Source organism: Montipora capricornis, chromosome 6 (genome assembly GCF_036669925.1).
Source record: "Montipora capricornis isolate CH-2021 chromosome 6, ASM3666992v2, whole genome shotgun sequence".
NCBI lineage: Eukaryota > Metazoa > Cnidaria > Anthozoa > Scleractinia > Acroporidae > Montipora > Montipora capricornis.
In genome coordinates, this window is record NC_090888.1 from 3,836,637 (window position 1) to 3,851,636 (window position 15,000).

At 39.3% G+C, this 15,000-nt stretch overlaps 3 long non-coding RNA genes across 3 annotated transcripts; all 3 read right to left on the reverse strand.

The window, feature by feature from the left end:
- Positions 1 to 2,465: 2,465 nt before the first annotated feature.
- On the reverse strand, positions 2,466 to 4,675 carry LOC138051225 (uncharacterized). The gene is made up of 2 exons (XR_011132748.1): positions 4,366 to 4,675; positions 2,466 to 3,304 (listed from the first exon to the last, which is right to left on the reverse strand). It is a non-coding gene; the product is annotated as an uncharacterized lncRNA (long non-coding RNA).
- Positions 4,676 to 7,028: 2,353 nt separating this feature from the next.
- On the reverse strand, positions 7,029 to 8,738 carry LOC138051226 (uncharacterized). Its single transcript, XR_011132749.1, has 2 exons — positions 8,400 to 8,738; positions 7,029 to 7,583 (listed from the first exon to the last, which is right to left on the reverse strand). It is a non-coding gene; the product is annotated as an uncharacterized lncRNA (long non-coding RNA).
- Positions 8,739 to 10,583: 1,845 nt separating this feature from the next.
- On the reverse strand, positions 10,584 to 11,992 carry LOC138054609 (uncharacterized). Its single transcript, XR_011133317.1, has 2 exons — positions 11,717 to 11,992; positions 10,584 to 10,902 (listed from the first exon to the last, which is right to left on the reverse strand). It is a non-coding gene; the product is annotated as an uncharacterized lncRNA (long non-coding RNA).
- Positions 11,993 to 15,000: the final 3,008 nt, after the last annotated feature.

Genomic DNA, 15,000 nt, shown 5'->3' on the forward strand with positions numbered 1-15,000 from the left:
TTGTACGAGAGTTTCAACTTTTCATCTTTATTATTTTACATTATTTTACACTGGTTTGGTAGACTCAAGTGATACGGACATTAAAAAGCTGGTCGCAAATCCTGTTGCGGAGGGTACAAAATAGTCAGCAAGATGTGTTGTCAACGAAGACGGTTACAAGTACTAGTAAACTTTCATGCAAACTGAGTCATTTTATAAACGATAAAGTGATAAATGAAATGGATCATATATGAACTGTAGATATGAAATCAAGTGAAGCTATGATAATCGCAGTTATGAACGCAATTTTTGCAATTGCGTAGAGAAGCCTGAAAAATTCAGGACTTCAACGGGGTTTGAATCCGTGACCTCGCGATACCGGTGCGATGTTCTAATCAACTGAGCTATGAAGCCACTGACGTTGGGAGCTGGTCATTTGTGGGTTCTAATGTTCCCGTGAGGAATGAATCGACGATGAAATGATATATGAAAAGGATCGTATATGAACTGCGGATATGAAATCAAGTGAGACTATGATCCTCGCAGTCATGAACGCAATTTTTGCATTTTATAACTGCGAGGATCATAGCTTCACTTGAATTTCATCGTTTATTCATTCCTCACGGGAATATTAAAACCCACAAATAACCAGCTCCCAACGTCAGTGGCTTCATAGCTCAGTTGGTTAGAGCGTCGCCCCCGGTATCGTGAAGTCACGGGTTCAAACCCCGTTGAAGTCCTGAATTTTTCAGTCTTCTTTACGCAATTGCAAAAATTGCGTTCATAGCTACGAGGATCATAGCTTTACTTCATTTTATAAAATAGATAGTTAATACACTGTGTCTACTAACCGTAAAAAACCCCATTCGTTCTCGTCCAGCTTTATCAACAGTCCACCTCCGTCAACGTGAATCCCTCAAGTGCTCCAGACTTTGCACATTCTGAGTATCTCGGTTTAATTTCGTTTGGGACTGGAACATACATATGCCCGTATACAGCAGTGTATGCCCATGTATGCTTATATGCAGCAGCACATGCCGATGTACGCCCATGTGCGCTAGTGTGTGCCAGTGTATGGCCTCGATCAGTGAGTGGTATGGCCATTAATGGTTGCACCTACTTCGTCAAACTACCATGACAGTTACATTACGTCATGGCTTATCAACGTCTTTTAGGTAATCGCTGAATAACAAGTATTGCGGGCACAGGCTGCAAATTGTTCATCAAGGAAAACTTGTTGATCATTTACTCGAGCAGTGATAACTGTTAAGGGAACTTTTCGACGAAAACCACCAGAGGTTAATAGCTTGTACGGCGCTCGGTTTAAACGGCGGCCATTTTGGAAAAAGGTGTCTTCCGGAATACGGTCAATCGAACACACCCTAAGTGGCCTAAGTAAGGCCGCCCTCTTCCCCCAGAAAAATACTCTGAGGGGAGGGGTCAGTAGAAGAGCTAGGTTTGGGCTACACATAAGAGATTTTATTTGCAATTTTGCATCAAGACGGTGCAGTAAAGAAAATAAAGAAAAGTTCTTGGTTTCCTTTTTTAATGATTCGAGATTCTTGTTCAGACCTGGCCTCGGTTGTTCAAAAGGTGGATAACGCTATCGACCGCATAAATCACTATCCAGCGGATAAACACAAGCAAAACCAATTGAGTTATCCAATGGATAGTGATTTATCCAGTGGATAGCGCTATCCTCCCTTCGAACAACTGGGGCCTGCAGTTTAACAGACTGTTAAAACAATTTTTGGACAACGGGTATTCGTCCGACACTCTCCATCATTCATTTAGGTACCTTCAGATTTGACGTCAACCAGAACGAATTGACCTTGATGAAAACCACAGGGCTAACTATCCTGCAATTTGTACTGGCTCTGTCACGTATTTGAATATTCTTTTGTTTTTGTTCAAATTAGCCCTTGATGCATCGTTCTTATAAAGCTTAAAATTCAAAAGAATATTTTGCCCTGAACGAGGCATAAAGGTCTAATTTGAATAACAACAAAGGAATATATAAATAATGACCGTTTTGGGAAAGGTGTACAGGAATATATGGAATAGAAGTTGCTTGATTTTTCGAGTGTTTTTTTATTCGGGATCTTAAGCCAAAAGTAAACAAACAGAGTGATTGGAATTCCATCCGCGCAAAGCTGTTTGCTTAACACTTCTAATAGTCTTCATTCTCTTCACCTCTTATTTGCACTTCATTTTCACATTCTGTTATTTTTATTGTTCGTATGTTAATATTCAGCTTTTTACCTTTCATTCCATTGTTTCAGAAATTGTATAAATGTTGGATTTTTATCCATGAACTTGAACTTGAAAATGACCGTGGAATGGTCGAAACGTCGTTTTTCTTCTTCACTTTTGCTCGTTTTTATAACTAAATATTTTACTAAAAACTTCAAGTATTACTTCGTAGAAGTTAGAAATCCTTTGTTTTTACGAAGATTCACATTAAAATTGTGAAACATCTGCTAAAATGCTATTTTAAACATATCTTTATTATTCTTGTTGCTTCAAACCGCCAAATATACCGTTTGAAATCGTCACTGCACGTATTCTTATTCCGGGCCGGAATAGCTAGGGTCAATCGAACGCACCCTAAGTGCATACAAACTTCTGTTTGTAATGCAATTCCGGTATATCTTTGAAAGTGTGCCGATTACGGCTGAACGGAGGATATTGACAGTATATAATGAAAGGCCTCCGGGATGAACTAGAGCAAGTACTCTGAAGTCGCATTTTATCATTTTCGTAGTTAACTCCCATTAATGTTAATTGAGTATTGTTTTGCGTGGCTCAAAACCACCCTGGACATAGATATTCACGGAGAACCGCAATGAAAAATTAACTTCAAACTCTAAATTAAAGAAGTAAATGTTCAGAAAAGTGAGTCTCAAGACATAGGATCCGATTTCCTTTTCGTCAACAGCGATTATCACTAGATTAAGGAAATAAACTTCTAAAATTATTGAAATACGGTTCACCCGTAAGGGTAATTGATAACATTGAGTACAATTTCAAATCCCGAGTTTGACGCTGTCAAGTGGAATTTGAGCTTCATAAAAAAGTGTTATTTTAGGGGTTTAATACCGTATAAATATATTTACAGTTCTTTTTGTTTGTTCTCCTGTTTTGCCTTCACCGTCATCCGGGATAATAAGTGGATCGGATGAAGTATAACTTCCTTTATTTGAAACTTCTTAAGCAAACTCGTAACCTCCAAGTGTTTTTAGTGGTCATCTTTATGGGTTTCCGTGGTTAAGGTGACATGAATAAAGCTCCACTTGTTTCTCAAGCTTCATCAGTAAATTTTGACCTTCAAAGGAATAATTGCAAACAAAAAAAAAATGTTTTGACGGAAGCACAGGAAATGGTGAGCGTGAGGACGTGAATGGAGAAGGAATTTTTACAAGCCATGCGCAAACTTTGGCGCAATTACAAAGCCTTGTTCTTGCCGTAGGTATTTTTCAACCATTAGATTTTAAATGAATATGGAGGTATTTTGTGACGTTGCACAGCGATCAGCACTTTACAAGGGTCGATAATAAAAAAAAAAACAAACCGCATACATAGCTGGGATAAAATACTTTAAGTTATTTACGGTTAACAACCAATAGGATTCTTTACTACAGCTAAATGTTAGTAGATGTTTATTAATGTATCGAATGCTTTTACTTGTAATAATTCGTCGTCCCTCATAGATTTCTCAATGATACAGTTGGGAAGTCGACGTTCAACTGGGAGTGACATGAGTTCCCTGAGATTGGAATCTGTTGTTTTGTTCTCGCAGAATTAGCATACGTACGTGTTCGTCTTTGGGCTGGCGTAAATAATAGCTCTCAACCTCAAGAGAGGCGGGATGATAGCGAAAGTACTGACCTCCCACAATTGTGGTTCGGGTCCAATTCACAGAAAACGTGTTACATTGTTTTTTGTTTTTTTTTTTTTTTTTTGGCGTCGCACGTAGTTTGAGTTTGCTGGTTCTCTACTCTGATCCGAGATGTTTTTCTCTGGGTACTCCAGTTTTCCCCTCTCCTCAAAAACCAGCCTACAACATGACATGATTTCTGTATATAGATGTACGGTGCAGTCCCCAAGCAGTACCCCAGGACTAAATACAGTTAAAATAAATCTCGTTATTATTGTTATTAAGGCAGATTTTCTTGTTGGTGGGTTCTTAATTTCGCTACCTCAGAAAACCCCTTTTTGAGGACGGGGGAAATCCAGTTTTCTCGGTCATGTCTTCATAAGCACTTGAATTCCTTAACTCTATATACTGAAAAGTTGAGGACTGTTAATTTGCCCATATTCTGAGCCTTGTGTAGAAGTAGGCATGCGTTAACTGACCTAGCAAATCTATCGGCAAACGAGTCTCACCTTCCTTTCGGTTTAGCTGGTGATCGCGTTGGTCTTTTTGTTTTTCGTCGGCATCTTTTCGTTCGATACCTTGTTCCAACGATGATACAGGGACTTCGTTTTGAACGTGCTGCCAGTATTTCATCAGACTGTTGATGATGTGAAACTTGGTTGTTGTCTCCATACGCAGAATATAAAAAATCTTGACATGTCTCGTTTAGAAACAATATAACCAGTAGGCAAAAGAAAAGAATATTCATGATCTTAGTCGCCATTAAAACTGCGCGGAGCGAGATCTAGATTGTCAATTCAGATATCGTTGGTTTGTTCTGGCCAAGGAAAGCGAAAAAATGCCGCTTTTCTATTGATACTAAGCTGTGGGTATTTTCCTTATATAGTCGGAAGTTCAAGAGGTTAGTTTTTGTTTTGCTGGCATACGTAGCTACCGCTAAAAAATACCTTATAATACGATCGCACTGGTTTTAACTACTTAAAATACCACAAATTTGATTTCTTTCCCCGAAAAAAAAAAACGCCTTACAAAGTTTTTTCCTGTTTCTCAGTTTCCCTTGGGAAAGTTTTAACAAATCTAAAGACGCTTTTGACAGTACTGTTCTAGTATAATCGCAGAGTCAGTGAAATCTCAGTGTTTGTAATCTTGTAGTCGACTTCAGGAAATCTTAAGAGTTAGCGGTAATTTACACAATAGATCCAGTATTAGCATGAAAGTGATTTTAACTACTTAAAATACCGCAAATTTGATTTCTTTCCCCGAAAAAAAAAACGTGTTACACGGTTTTTTCCTGTTTTTCAGTTTGCTTTGGGCACGTTTAACATTTCAATTTGAATAAATCTTGAAACGCTTTTGACAGGACTGTTCTGGTAAGTAGGCAGGGTCAGTGAAATCCAAGTGTCTGTAATCTTGTAGTGGACTTCAGGAAATCTTTAAGAGTTAGCGGTAATTTAGACAATAGATCCAGTATTAGCATGAAACGAGCTTGATTTTCGCTTATATTATTATATTATTAAATTAGACAGTAATTATAAGTTTAAACGGGATTAGTAAATGTTATGTCGGTTGTTTAAGAAAGTAAGTGTAAAATAACCCCAAAACATCCCATTTCCGGTTCAACTGAAAGTTCGGCGAAAAACCGCTTTACCAGAGTGACGACATTCCTCTGCGTTTTAATAGAAGAGCGACTGGGCAGTTTAAGCAAAGACGACTGCTACGTAAAGCAGCGACAACGCACCACAAAGCAAGAACATCATTGGTCAAAAATGGAAAAATAATCGTGCAGCATGAATTTCCATGCGTTTCAAGGCTTTGCCTTATTCCACAAAAACAACAACGTGCAATCACCAAGTTTTAGGTTTTGATGACAACGTGAGCAGGTCACAATGAACCATCTATTTTCTATTTTCACTTTAAAACCTTTCGTACCCATCCAGTTACAGAATAATTCGCCCAGATAGATGGTTTGCAACCATTCTCTAGAGACACAGATAACAAAGGTGTAAAGGCTCCGGCAGCCAAAAAGCTTCAACATTTGCTAAAACATCAGTTCGATTTTGTTGAACAGCGATGTTGAAACAGTTTGCTCCCCCACCCCCCCCCCCACCCCCTTCTTCAGCCGTGTTGAAACACGTTGAATCGAAGTTGAATCGATTTTGAAACTGTTTGCTTCCTCACCCCTCCCCCCTTCAACTGTGTTGAAACACGTTAAATCGATGTTGAAGCAGTTTGCTTCCCCACCCCCTCCCCCTTCAACCGTGTTGAAACACGTTGAATCGAAGTTGAATCAATGTTGAAACTGTTTGCTCACTGCAGCAGTCAAAATCATTCAACAAAATAGAACGGACGTTGAAAAGCCACGAACGAAAGGAGCTAATGAGAGATCTTTTGTTTTCGTCCACCGACATGGCGGCAATGACGTAACGTGAAAACCACTCCGACCTATTGTATCATGAACAAGACGGAATAATCGCCTAATCCCTTCTATTACATAACTATCGACTGGGTCGGAGAAAGGCATAAAACTATAATCTAGCAAAAAAGGAGGACTTTTGGTCAAGAATCTGAGGTATGAGAAGCTATTGTCAAGCTATTGTCAACTGAAAAGATGACTGAGTTCTTTTTGTTCCTTCTCGAAATTTGTTGTACAAAAATGCGGGGGCGCCGTAGCGTGAGGAAAGAAAAAAAAGGAATCGAAAGAAGGAAGGATATGCACGAGCGGAAATATTAACACCAATAAAGTGATTAAGAGCATTCAATTCCGGAAATCTTTCACATGCGAAATTTATTTTGGCGCAAGGAGATAAATCGAAGGCGAAAATTCGATTCGTGACACCATTTCACAAAATCCCCTCGTTCCTTTAGAAGAAATTCCATGTGAAAGTATGGACCTGTTTTTGAACGTTAGGCACACAACTTGGAAAACTTAGAAACCAGGAATACCAAAAAGGTTTTGATTACTTTACCGTGAAGGAGAATAGATTCCTTTGTGCCCAGGTCATCTTAGACTGAACCAGTCAGTTACTTATTTATTTTCCGTGTGACGCATTTACCAGTTCAGCGCTAGCTGAGTAACCTCTACTTCTGAGGGCCACTGACAAACTACCAAAAAACTAAGAATAAATCACCTCCTCATACATTTCAGCAAAACTTAAAACAAACATTCCTTTCAATCCTAATTATTTTGCCACGTTTATTTTTCTGTTTTACACAACTTCAGAGAAACAGTCCTGCGTTAAGGGAAACTGATAGGCTTTCGCCAGAAACCCATAAGAGTTGAAACGTGTAACGTGCGTTCACAGCTTCCGAATATTCAGTGCCAACTGATTGGTTGAATGTTTCAGTGCTAAGTACCATATTTGGAAACCCCTCGCTCTTGTTGTTCCAAATATGGTACTTAGCAAATTGAATACTCAGAAGCTTGTTTCCCAGCACACAAGGGGCCGTTACACGTTTCAACCCTTATGGGTTTCTGCTTTCGCTTGATAAACAAACACTGTGAAATATTAAGTAAAATGTTGATATCGTATTCTTGCGTCTTTTTCATTCTTAACCCCTGAGACGTTTGCTCGTTGCAGTTTCCACCTCGTCGAGTTGGTAAAATAACACTGGTACCAGCACTCATGATCAGCGATAGCTTTCAGTCCCCTAGAAAAGTCTATTCCTCTCTCGACGACCAAGTTTAGATGACTGATCCTTCTCCAGATGCGATCGGCTCGTCAGAAATCTATCAAAGAATATAATTAAACTCGCTACAAAAAAAAATGTTTTCACTATTGATGTTCTTCAAGCCCAACCGTCGAAATTTGACCTTTTTTTTAGCCAATCAGAACAGCCGCTAATAATCAAATGAACCAATCACCTTTCAACATCTGTAATTGCAAAGGAACCAATCACAGCGTGTAGCAATTGCATGCAGCCGGTGCTAAGGTACTACTGGTTTTGTGTACGCCATTGACGGATTGAATGAAATGCGAAAATTTTAAGGAAGTCCGTCTTCATGTCAAAGCAACAGTGAGATTACTTTCCATACTTGATTGAAAATCACTTTAAAAAGGGCTCACATGAATAAGAAAAAGATTTTAAACTTCGAATTCTAAGTAAAACACATTTTTTTAAAAATCGACGGTAATATTCTACGTTATTACACGTTTTCGAGGTAAAATTCGGAACTACAGGCCCGAACGATTTTTCATTTGCTTTGCCAAAAGAAAAGGTCAACCGCAAAGCTTGGACGAGTGCAACAGACGTTCGAGAATTTATGTGAAAATGACTTCAGAGGAGCCGATGTCTTGCCGCTGGGAAGGCCAACAATTTTTTTTTGTCAGGATTCCAATATAAAACAAAAAATTGCGTTTGCCATTTTTCTTTCTTTCCGAAAATTGGATGTTCGTGACATTTTTTTTGTAGGCTAGTGCGACCCGGCCCAAAAGCATGATGCATGTCAAAACGAGGAGTAACGTAATGTGTGATAAACTAATTATTTTAATTTAAAGAGCCTAAGGCAATATGAACAAAAAAAGCATTGTCTTATCATTTTTACCTGAACATTCTTCGTGAGTCCTCGTCCTCGTCTGCCACATCTTTTCATTCTGTAACGAGTGCCAATAATACAAGAGGCTCGTTTGAACCCGCGAGAAGATTTAGGAATTTCGTGTGATGATGATAAAACGCTTTCCTTGTAACTGCGAGAAATACCAGACTTGACAAGAAATAAGAGGGCGATAAAAAGGAGAACAACGAAATTTTTTGACAACATGGTGGTTTTCTTGCGTTATTTGACCCTGGGCATGAAAGTTAAAGCTTTGGCGACTGCATGAAGCCGCTCTCTACTCATTTTATATCCTTCAGTCGTTTTTCAGCATCTTCACATTATGATACTGAAAAGAAACTCTCTTATCGTTCTTAAATAATTGAATTTATCTAAGATAACTTGTCAAAGGTAAGATAAGGATGGCTTGGTATTATCCTTTGTTTGCTCTCGATTGGAAGGTCTCCGTTTTTCCTGTGTTTCGTCCTTGTGCTTTTTTTATAGAGAACAAAACGTTGTTTGACTTTTATTTGTTCTAAGCGGAATTGATTAAGAAAAGCGTGCAAGCTCTCATCCTATTTCCAACCTTTTTCCGACGCACAGATCACATTTTAGATAAAAAAGCCTTTCAGGAAATAAACTCATGCATATTTGGTGTGTGGGGTCACCAAATTTCAATTCATCCTCTTTCGCTCTTCATAGCCGAGGTACGTAGATGTCTTCTCGTCTTGTGTGTTTCTTGTAAATCGTAAGAAAATAGTTCGTCCTTCCATTTCTGTCAAAAAGGCAATGGCAACTGATTTACATCAATGTTGTAGGTAAACTTTCAATTAATTGATAGATAATACTGACGATGACAGCTTCGAGCGCGTATTCCTCGTATCAGCTTAATTAGTGGAGGTTTATATTGAAATGATAATTATTCCGCCTTTCAAACTCATTTTTTTTTCCCGGAAGAAATTTGCGTTTTAGGTTTGGTGACTAGCAATGTCCCCTTGGAATCGTGTAAAATGTTCTTTTGCCTGTCTCTGTTGTGTTCACTTGGAGGCATAGTGGGAGAATAGTTTGTGAAGAAATCTCATCATGTGCTGTTTTAGCACCAACTTTCCGTTCGGATGAGGGCCGAATGCTCCGGTCGGTCTCATCTTCCATGCACTGGAGCTGTCAACCGTCTTCTCCCTCGGAACCCTAATCTCTTGTGGTAAATCAAGCGCCTCCACCTTCTTTTTAATTTCCTACTTTTGGAAGGAATCTCCGCCACCCCAGGTTTTGCGGTTATATGATAAGGGAGAATTTCTTAGTATTGGCTTTTATTAAAATACTGCCGGTACTAGTGCTTCTGTTTTGTTTTGTTTTGTTTTTTGTTTGTTTTTTTTGTTTTTTTTTTTTCTCACAACATATATTTTTCCGAGGAGAGCAGCGAATGCGATAACTGAAAAAAATAAGGACATCTTTCTTCAAATTTAGAGTTGGAATTGGTGAGATGACTGAGCTAGAGCATGATTGAAAGTGTTTTGCTAATCCCTTTTTGATTTTCGTTTTCGTTGTCTTTTTGTAATTAAACGAGTTTCTTATCTTCAAAAAGTTGGAATACCGAAGTCAAATAGAAGGAAAGATTGTAAAAAAAACCTATCGCAACAGGTGAGCTTTTCAACGATTTTCCTTTCAAAATTTCCGTTTTGCTACTGACAGCGACGCTGTTCACTATTCAAACAAACACCTGTTGGGTGACGTGATTAACGGAAATGATTTACGAATGTCTTTTTTTCTACACAGCTAAATTAAAATGTATGCTATAGTTGATCGCTTCTGTGTAGAATGACTGAATTTAACTGGTGTATCCCTGGTTTCGCGATGTTCTGTTGATATGAGTGTTTCACTGTGGTGTAACTGTCTGTATAGACCTGTAAAGTTTCTGACCTTTCATTACAAGTTACGGCACCAAAAGAACGCTTTGGTGTTAATTTGAATTTTCACCATCATTTGTCAACCGAAGAACACCGTATACATATCACCATCTCATTTAGTTTGAAAGGTACTGGTATAATGAATGATCATGAATCTGTTATGACTAAACGAAGACATTGATGTTGATAATTCCCGCCGCATCAAACCAGTCGGTTAGGCGTCTTTGACAACTCATAATGAATTCTATTCAACGCAGCTCAAAGGGAAATTATTTCATTATCTAGCACACAAAGATTTCATTTTATTTTTAATCAATATGTCATTTCATTCCAATGTGACCTTATCAACTACTGCACGTACCAAGCTTTAAGTTCATAACAGTAATACTTCGGACAAACACAAGGCTCGCGTAAAATTTTTCACGTCTCGAAAAATCCTGTCCTTCATGGCATGCTTTCTCAAGTTCTTGTCTTGACAGAAATCTCAGGCAGCTCCGTTATTTTGGTCGTTCTTGGTGTTCCTTTTTCGATGAATCATGGTCTAGGTCATATCTTCCTGTCGCTCAGCTCCGTTCGCTCGAAATTTCTTCATCTCCTATAAAGGTGACCTGGAAATATAATCAACTAATTCGGTCACGGTTATGGCTCGTATATACATGGAGGCATATAATTGCGGGGCAACTAGGGTACCCAAAGTAAATGCACAACGATCCTCGAAAACAATTCAATTCGCAGGTGATACATTGACAAGGGAACTTCTGACTCAGGGTTCAAAAAGCAAAGAACACTAAAACAATGCACCGCTACTGAGGAAAAAATAATAGACTTTGCTCGGTTTTTACAAAATTGACTTGCAGCGACATAATACTACACTGGCAGTGTCTCATCTGCAATGAAAGGACTAACATCTCATCCCCAAAGCGGAGAGCTGCTTTATTCTGCTATAGCAAAAGCACATTTCTCAAGACCATTTACGAGTTCCAGGTGGTTCCCATGCTCGCGCAACACTGATGATGTGTACAAATGTTTGCAACATACATGAAGCATATTTTTAGACGGACGCGTAAGTAGAATGACTGCCCAAGAGCCCGGAAAAAGATCCAAAACAACACACGCGTTGTTATTTTGTCCTTCAGTTTTGTCCGCTCTGATCTTAAGTTATGATCTCCAGAACACCTTCATTCAACATCTTTTAGCAAGTATTGTGCACTCGTTTACCACCAGAGTCAGTTGAGACACCGGCGATATTGGATAAAAAGGGTTACTTGTGTGTGGTTAGACGGACCAAAATTCAACCACATTTAGAATGAACTCTCCCGCGACGAAGAAAGTTCGGATTCCACGTTATATACTTTTCCCATAAAGGCCAAAATTATTACAAGTTACGACAACTGTGACGGTTGTTATATATTAGAAACATACCTGATTGTTTGTCCTATAGTTCCTTTTACTTCCTCGCTTGCATCTTTTAAGTCGGTATCGTGTCCCTACAATTACACATGGTTGTGAATTTCGAGGGCGCAATTTAAAATTTTCAGTGAGTGACACAGCGTTGTTTTCCGTCGAACACAAGACAGGCTGGAGAAAACATTGACTTATAAGAAGGGCAACTAAAGAAACAGTTCCCAGAAGCATATTATGGAAGATGCAAATTTGTTGCGAAATTTGTCGATAGGCAGTCACCTCTAATCATGAATTGAGAGAAGTTCTGGTTTTCGTGGCTTTTTATGAATTGGGCCGATACATTATTATGCAAAAGCAATGCAATGTATTTTGTCTTCTTTAATACTAACAGCGAGAAAATCGCTTGATTTCCACATGTCGGCTTAGCAATTAAGACTTGCACAAATTTTCCAGTTGTCGTGGCATGGGTTATTAATTTTTTAATTAACTTTTGATCATATAGCTGGTTTTAATAAAGCTCTTTTTCCAAGTAAAGCATTATTCGCGGGATATTGACAAGGTCACACCTTTAATAGTTTAAAAATAAGAGTTTGAGGACTTTGTAAGAGCTATAGAATCATTGAACAGTCAGGTCAGGTGTTCACCAAAAGCGTTGAGCAGGAATGACTCACACGTCTTTTCATATATTTGTAAACTGAAAATCCCCGGCCATTGTGTGTCACTTTACTGAGTGCAGCACAACCGACAATTTCCCAACGGTCAAGTCGATGGCTGAGGCGTAGAAGAATAAATGTCCGCAAGTTGTTTTCAAGTATTTTGTTTCCTTTAATCGCCTCTTAAATCGATTATAAATAATTCTCCCTTTCCCAGGAATCTTTTACGTACTGGCCACGCTTGAGCAATCAAGATGATCGAGGAGGGCATTCAGTTTGATCATTTGACTTGCTTAGTTACTTTAACTTTATAACTTTATTAACGTCAATCATGCACTATTTGCCAAAGGAAGAAACAACTAAAAGCTTGGGGTCATCTCTACTGATTTGTCGGCTTTGACAATTCTAAATGCTGTTATTTCATAAAATTGGCAATGCTGTAAGATAGATAGCTTACCCAAGAGGTTATGGATATATTCCACGCCTTAGGATAGCAGAGGGTAATGAAATTTGTTGCTTGATAAGTGAATTAGTTTTTTTCAATATCACTGAAAGGCAAAACGTCGTAAGGGTTTAAGCTTAATGACACCCTTGAGCACACATTTCATGAAAAGCTAGTACCTATAGCAAAATTGTGGACTCAAGCGGGGACTGGTCTTCATTTGATGACAGTTAAATCCGTACATGGTGACGCTTTTTTGGAAGTAGTCGACAAGCCAAAGGCATATGATGATAAGACACTGGACCACAATGCCCACGGGTCTGAGGTCGTGGCCTCTAAAACCCGCCGCACACGGTGAGGAAGGAGCTGAGCACACTGCCTCGCGAGGCGGTTTGCTCACCCGTTTCCTCACGTGTGCGGGGAAACCGTGGTGAGAAATTCGCCTCGCGAGGCCGTGAGGATAAAATCAAACATGTTTGATATTTTTGGCCTCGCGAGGCAAATTCCTCGCTGTTTGCGGCCATAGTGAGAATCGAGCTGAGCTCGGTCAAGCAAGCATTCAATAAAATACATGGCATTCTTACGTAGCATCAGTGGCGTCGGAAATTCTTTCTCCGACGCCATCTTGAACTACTGAAGTCACCTGAGAACGCCATGTATTTTATTGAATGCTCGAATGACCGAGCTCAGCTCGATTCTCACGATGGCCGCACATAGTGAGAAATTTGCCTCGCGAGGCCAAAAATATCAAACATGTTTGATTTTATCCTCATGGCCTCGCGAGGCGAATTTCTCACCACGGTTTCCCCGCACGCGTGAGGAAACGGGTGAGCAAACCGCCTCGCGAGGCAGTTTACTCAGCTCTTTCCTCGCTGTGTGCGGCGGGCTAAAGGCATCAACGTACGGATCAACACTCAAGAGCTGGAATTAACAGGGAACTAACTTCAAGAAAGTGATGTGCATGTACTGACTTCCTGAAGTGGTAATGATTAACTGGTGTTCCTACTGTCTTCTCGCAAAAAGGTGGAATTCCACTGTCGCGACTTTTTACGCGCCAATGCGTACGTAAACTTGAATTAGCTTTACTTGCGTAAATAAAGTAGAGACGATGTTTGGGTAGCTATGCGTCAAGAGGTTCAACTTTCTCGTTTACGCGTACCTACACTCATATACAGCGTCGCTATATTGTATTTGCGCACGTAAAGCCAATTCAAGTTTACCTGCGCATGAGAGCGTAACTCCAGTTTGAAAAAAAGTTAGGGCCACAATTGCTGATCCCACATCAGTTCTCTTTCTCTAGAACGTTTGTGGATTTCATTCAACATTGCATGGCATATGCTTCAATGTAGGACAGCTATTTGGCTTCACAGCAGTAAGAGTAGTGGAGATCCATTTTAATATGCTCTTCAGGAAAAGGTACTATGCAAATATCTTACACATGAATTATTTTCCGAGTTATTAGAAAACGAACTGTGAGCTATACAGGTGTTTATTTCTGCTCCAAACTGAGAAAAAATAGAAGGTACAGGTGTTTGAAAAGCTGAAAAAAGATTGCTTACAAGCTCACAGAATTAATTTTCAGACGAGCAGTTATAAGGACTTTATTCCAAAGGTGTGAAAACCGTTTGTAACAGTTGTTATTAGCGTGCTTTTTAGACCAAAAAAAATTATCATTTTTAACTTCACAGCCAAGAAAAGGTCAGCTATTCGAGGTACGGCTTCAAATGAGACAACGGACAGAGCCTACATTTCTTTGTTAGACGTATAGTCTAACTGAAATGAAACAGAAACTACACTGTTCAATAAATCGTAAATCAACCTGAAAATTCCTTTAGAAATCCGCTTCAAAGGTCAAAATTAAATTGGACATTTCGTGGGTGTCCTATGCTCTTCAGCGGCTATAAAAAACGATTGAAAAAGCAACCCTGCAAAGCAGGTGTAATTTGTTGAGGAGGCGATGAATAATCGCCTTTGGAGTGTTTCAATAAGAACTCCGACGCTATCACTCATCCGTCGATGAAAGGCTGAAATTGGATTGATTGTCATATTTCTTGTGTATTATATGTTGCAGTGCTGCGAGCGCTCGGTCTTCCTACTCTTAGTGTGACGCCTCTACGACTGTTGACATCGATTCGGACGAAGAATATAACCGACTTGAGTACCTTGATAGAGATGTTCACAATCCTGTAGGACGTAAAAGAACCCAC